Source organism: Lepus europaeus, chromosome 1 (genome assembly GCF_033115175.1).
Source record: "Lepus europaeus isolate LE1 chromosome 1, mLepTim1.pri, whole genome shotgun sequence".
NCBI classification, from domain to species: domain Eukaryota; kingdom Metazoa; phylum Chordata; class Mammalia; order Lagomorpha; family Leporidae; genus Lepus; species Lepus europaeus.
In genome coordinates, this window is record NC_084827.1 from 133,038,636 (window position 1) to 133,044,503 (window position 5,868).

Here is a 5,868-nt window from a genome sequence, read left to right on the forward strand (position 1 = left end):
TTTGTATTTCAGCCTTTGAAATATGCCTGTTCATATCCTTAGCCCATTTCTTAACTGGATAGCTTGTCTTGTTGTTAAGTATCTTGAGCTCCTTACATACCTTAGGTATTAATCCTTTATCGGATGTATAGTTTGCAAATATTTTCTTTCATTCTGCCAGTTGCCTCTCTACCTTTTTGAGTGTTTCCTTTGCTGTACAAAGGCTCCTTAGCTTGATGTAATCCCACTTATCTGTTTTTGCCTTTATTTATTTATATTTTTTGACAGGCAGAGTGGACAATGAGAGAGAGAGACAGAGAGAAAGGTCTTCCTTTGCTGTTGGTTCACCCTCCAATGGCCACCGCGGCCGGCGCATTGCAGCCAGCGCATCGCGCTGATCCGAAGCCAGGAGCCAGATGCTTCTGGTCTCCCATGTGGGTGCAGGGCTCAAGAACTTGAGCCATCCTCCACTGCACTCCCGGGCCATAGCAGAAAGCTGGACTGGAAGAGGAGCAACTGGGACAGAATCCGGCACCCCAACCGGGACTAGAACCTGGGGTGCCAGCACCGCAGGTGGAGGATTAGCCTAGTGATCTGCGGTGCCGGCCTGTTTTTGCCTTTATTGCCTTTGCTTCTGGGTCTTATCCAAGAAGTCCTTGCCTATGCTAATGTCTTGCAGTGTTTCCTCTATGTTTTTCTCTAGTAAATTGATGATTTCAGGTCTTAGGTTTATAGCCTTTAGTCCATTGTGAGTTGATTTTTGTGTAATGTGTAAGGTAAGGGTCTTCTTTCATACTTTTGCATGCAGAGTTCCAATTTTCCCAACACTATTTGTTGAAGGTTCTGTCCTTTCTCCAGAGAGTGATTTTAGCTCATTTGTCAAATATTAGTTGGTTGTAGATGCATGGATTAGTTTCTGGGGTTCCTAATTTGTTCCTTTGGACCACATGTCTATCCTTTTGCCAGTATTAGACTATTTGTAAATGCCCTGTAATATGTCTTGCAATCTGGTATTATGGTGCCTCTACCTTTATTTTTATTGTATAAGATTTCTTAAGCTATTTGAGTTCTCTTGTTTGTCACTCCATATGAATTTTAGGGTCTCTTTTTATATCTGAGAGGAACGTCTTTGATATTTTGATTGTGATCACATGTAATCTAAAAACCATCATAAAGTTTCACTTCACCCCAATTAGAATGGCTATCATCCAAAAATCAAAAAATAACAAATGTTGGCAAGGATGTCTAGAGAAAGGTACCTAAATGCACTCACTGTTGATGGGAATGTAAACTAGGACAACCATTACCAAAAACAATACAGAGATTTCTCAGAAATCTGACCATAGGATCCAGCCACTCCACTCCTGGGAATTTGCCCAAGCAAAATAAAATCAGCAGATGAAATAATTATCTGTTCCCCCATGTGTTTAGTAGCTCAACTCACAATAGCTAAGATATGGAATCAACCCAGATGTCCATCAACTGATGACTGTTTAGGATATTGTGGTATATATATATATACAAGATGGAATACTACTCAGCAGTAATAAAGAATGAAATCCTGTGTTTTGCAACAAAATGAATGTAACTGGAGACTATTATGCTTAGTGAAATAAGCCAATGCTCAAAAGACAATTACATGTTTTCCCTGATTTGTGGTAACTAACATACAGAGTACAAAAACAAGTAATATAAAGGAGTGAAATTAACATTTTGAGATTTATTATTTCCAGCCCTTGTCTACACTCCTGATGAACAGTGGTTTTCCTACTTACTATTTGTTGAATTCTTTATTTGGTGGAGAGTTAGGCTTGTGATTATAAAGTAAATTGAAACTATATCATTGCAAAAATTGAAAATAAGAAAGGAAGGAGGAGTAAGGGTGGGAGCCAGGGAGGGAAGGAAAGTAGGGTGGGAAGTATCATGTTCTTCGATCCAACATGGGAAGCGAGATACACAGCAGACTCATAGAATGGCAGACGTCCTAAACAGCACTCTGGCCTCAGAATCAGCCCTTAAGGCATTTGGATCCAGCTGGAAAGCCCATGAGAGTATTTCAGTCATGGAAAGCCAAGACACTCTGGCAAAAAAAAAAAGACCTAAATGAAAGATCTCTGTGAGTGAGATCCCAGTGGAAAGAACAGGTCATCAAAGAAGGAGGTACCTTTCTCTGAAGGGAGGAGAGAACTTCCACTTTGACTATGACCTCGTCTAAATATGATCAGAGTCGGCGAACTTGGAAGGCTTCCATAGCCTTGGCAACTCATGACAAGAGCCTAGGGTGATTACTGATGCCATAAACAAGAGTGTCAAATTGTTAAGTCAACAACAGGAGTCACTGTGCACTTACTCCTCATATAGGATCTCTGTCCTTAATGTGCTGTACATTGTGATTTAATGCTATAACTAGTACTCAAACAGTATTTTTCACTTTGTGTTTCTATGTGGGTGCAAACTCTTGAAATCTTTACTTGATATATACTAAACTGATCTTCTGTATATAAAGAGAATTGAAAATGAATCTTGATGTGAATGGAAGGGGAGAGGGAGCAGGAAAGGGGAGGGTTGCGGGTGGCAGGGAAGTTATAGGCGGGAAGCCATTGTAATCCATAAGCTGTACTTTGGAAATTTATATTCATTAAATAAAAGTTTTTTAAAAAAAGTATCATGTTCTTAAAATGATATATATGAAATACATAAAATTTGTTCCCTTTATATAAATTTTTTACTAGGCTAATCCTCCGCCTGCGGTGCCGGCACCCTGGGTTCTAGTTCCGGTTGGGGCGTCAGATTCTGTCCCAGTTGCTCCTCTTCCAGTCCAGCTCTCTGCTGTGGCCTGGGAGGGCAGTGGAGGACGGCCCAAGTGTTTGGGCCCTGCATCCGCATGGGAGACCAGGAGGAAGCACCTGGCTCCTGGCTTCAGATCGGCACAGCACATTGGCCATAGCGGCCATTTGGGGGGGTGAACCAACGGAAGGAAGACCTTTCTCTCTCTCTCTCTCTCTCTCTAACTCTACCTGTCAAAAAAAAAGAATTTGTAAAGAAGTCTGTGTAGAATAAAAAAGCATAAAAATAAAATAAGTACACGTTTAACAGCCATATGGACACCCATATCCCATATCTGTGTACATGTGTTCACTTCCTGTATTTTTTTTAAATATTTATTCTATTTACTTGAAAGACAAAGTTACAGAGAGAGGTAGAAACAGAGAGAGAGGTCTTCCATCCAATGGTTCACTCCCCAATTGGCTGCAACGGCTGGAAGCTGCGCTGATCTGAAGCCCAGGAGCCAGGAGCTTCTTCTGGGTCTCACGTGGATGCAGAGGCCAAGGTCTTGGGCCATCTTTTACTGCTTTCCCAGGCCATAGCAGAGAGCTGGATCAGAAGTGGATAGCCAGGACTAGAACTGGTGCCCATATGTGATGTTGGCGCTTTAGGCCAGGGCTTTAACCTGCTGCGCCACAGTGCAGGCCCCCACTTCCTGGTTCTGGCTCCTCATCCTGTTAGGTAGGAAGTCAAAAATTGAGCCTAAGTGTGTGTGAGAAAGGCCTGAAGACCAGCACCCACTTCGGAAGCTCTAGAAGCCCAGCATCTTGCATTTCAAAGTCCTGCCCAGACCCTGATAACCTCCCAGGCAGTCCCAGCCCTTCCCCCAGGGAAAGCTCCCAGAATTCTCTCTCCTCAGGACCAAAGGGGTTACCTGACCTTCTTAGATGCCCTAAGGGAAGCCCCCCTACTCTGCCAGGGAGCCAGCAAATCTGGGGAGGAATTTGCCAATTTTCACTCAACAAACCCTTTAGCCAGGACTCCCCACCCTTTGTCTTAGGGCAGGTGGGTAAACAGACTCCTTTAACCCCAACTCCCCCACCCCCCACCACGGCCTCAACCTGACTGCACGCTCAGCCCTCTGCCTCTCTGTTGAGCCACCCGCCTGGCCTGCCCAGGTGTACTCTCTCCACTCAACCATGTAGCCCCACTCTCCCCCAGTCTGAGCGACTGGGCGCTCTCTCTCAGGTTCTGTCTGGAGAGTTGCCCATCCGTTCTTACGGATGTCCCTACCCTAATAAACCTTGCTATTTTGCTTTCTACTACTCTCTGTCCCATGCCTGAATTCTTTCTTGCGTGGAGACAAGAACCCTAGCTTCTCTGGTAACAATCCTAGCTTCTTGCTAATCCAGATCCCGGGATCCAGTGGGGCTCGCTGAAGTAACTGGGTTCCTGCCTCTCATGTGGGACTCCTGGACTACACTCCTTGCTCCAATCTTCTACCCCAGCCCAGCCCTGATTCTTGTGGGCACTTGGGGGCATGAACCGGTGATTGGAGGCTCTCCCTCTCTCCACCTCTCAAATTTTAAAAGACATTAATGTAATGAATTTGCTTTTAAGTAGGAAAAAGATTTCCTACTTTATAAAATATAATTACATACATATTAAAGAATATTTTCCTATTTCTAATCCACTCATTTGTGCTATCTGACCTTTTAGGTATATTAGGTCGTCCCCCTATTTAGAAGCAAACCCAGACAGCCACATGTGTCATCTACTCTTGCCCTAGTTCTAAGCCCAGGGGCAGTAAACAAAAGGCTGTCCAGATACCAGCAGGGATTCTCCTCTGCTTCCCTCCTCTTCCTGCTCTGAGCAGAATTCTGCAAAGATAAGGATGGTTGCCATAAAAATTCCTGTTAACTCTCCAACTTCATGCTCCTTCCTCCTACACAGGGTTCTGCCCTTGGCCCAGAGTCTGACAACATGCCCATATTAAGAGCCTAGACCTTCCCTTGCTAATAGGATTCCATTCATTTCACAAGGTCACAGGCCTTCAGTTCCAGCTGTAAACACTCAGGGCAGATCTTCAATCCCAGCTCTACCCCTGTGGGAGGAAGAAGAGGGCCTGTTCAAAACAGCAGGCATATCTAACAGAGGCATGTACTTTCAGCACAAACGCCATGAGCAGGGGCTGGCGCTGTGACGTAGTAGGTTAAGCCTTTGCCTGCGGGACCAGCATCCCATATGGGTGCCGGTTCCTGTCCAGATGCTCCTCTTCTGATCCAGCTCTCTGCTTATGGCCTGGGAAAACAGTGGAAAATGGCCCAAGCATTTGGGCCCCTTCACCCACATGGGAGACATGGAAGAAGCTCTTGGCTTCTGGTTTCAGATCAGCCCAGTCCTGGCTGTTGTGGTCATTTGGGGAGTGAATCAGTAAATGGAAGAGCTCGCTCTCTCTCTCTCTCTCTCTCTCTCTAACTCTGCCTCTCAAATAAATAAAATCTTTTTTTTAAAAAGTTATGAGCAGATCAGTAGCCACAGGATAATGCCAAAAGTTCTCAAGCTCCCAATTTTAGGAAAAAGAAAAGGAGACCCTGATCAACTATGTCCAAGTCAACTCTGCATCCCCAAGACTGATCAGTTTAGGGCACCAATCAAGTCTCCAATAATTGTTCACTGAAGACAGAAGGGAGTTGTATTCTCTCCGGACTATTAGTAAGTTGCCATCCTTGACTTCACCTCGTTGTCTGGGTCCAACCTCTAGTGATCCTACTCATCTTGTGGTTTACCAAGTGCTTCCACATGGTTTCTCTTGTCGTATCCAATCAGGAAAATTCTGAGGTAGGTAGGATTGGTTTACAGTATCATCTCTAATTGACAGAAAATAGTTCCTAGAACTTAAGAGAGCTTCGTGTGACGTTTTCAACATCAGAGAAAGTGCTGGGTCTCATGTTTACTACACTATTATCCAGGCAGCTTAAATTAGAAATATGAATAGGGACATAACACTAAAAATCATGAATTACAAAACTGTAGCCCTTTATCGAGAAAAACACATACTCCAAAACAGATGTGCTGTAACAAAAACAATTTAAATAATTGGAGAACAAATTCCAGGAAAAA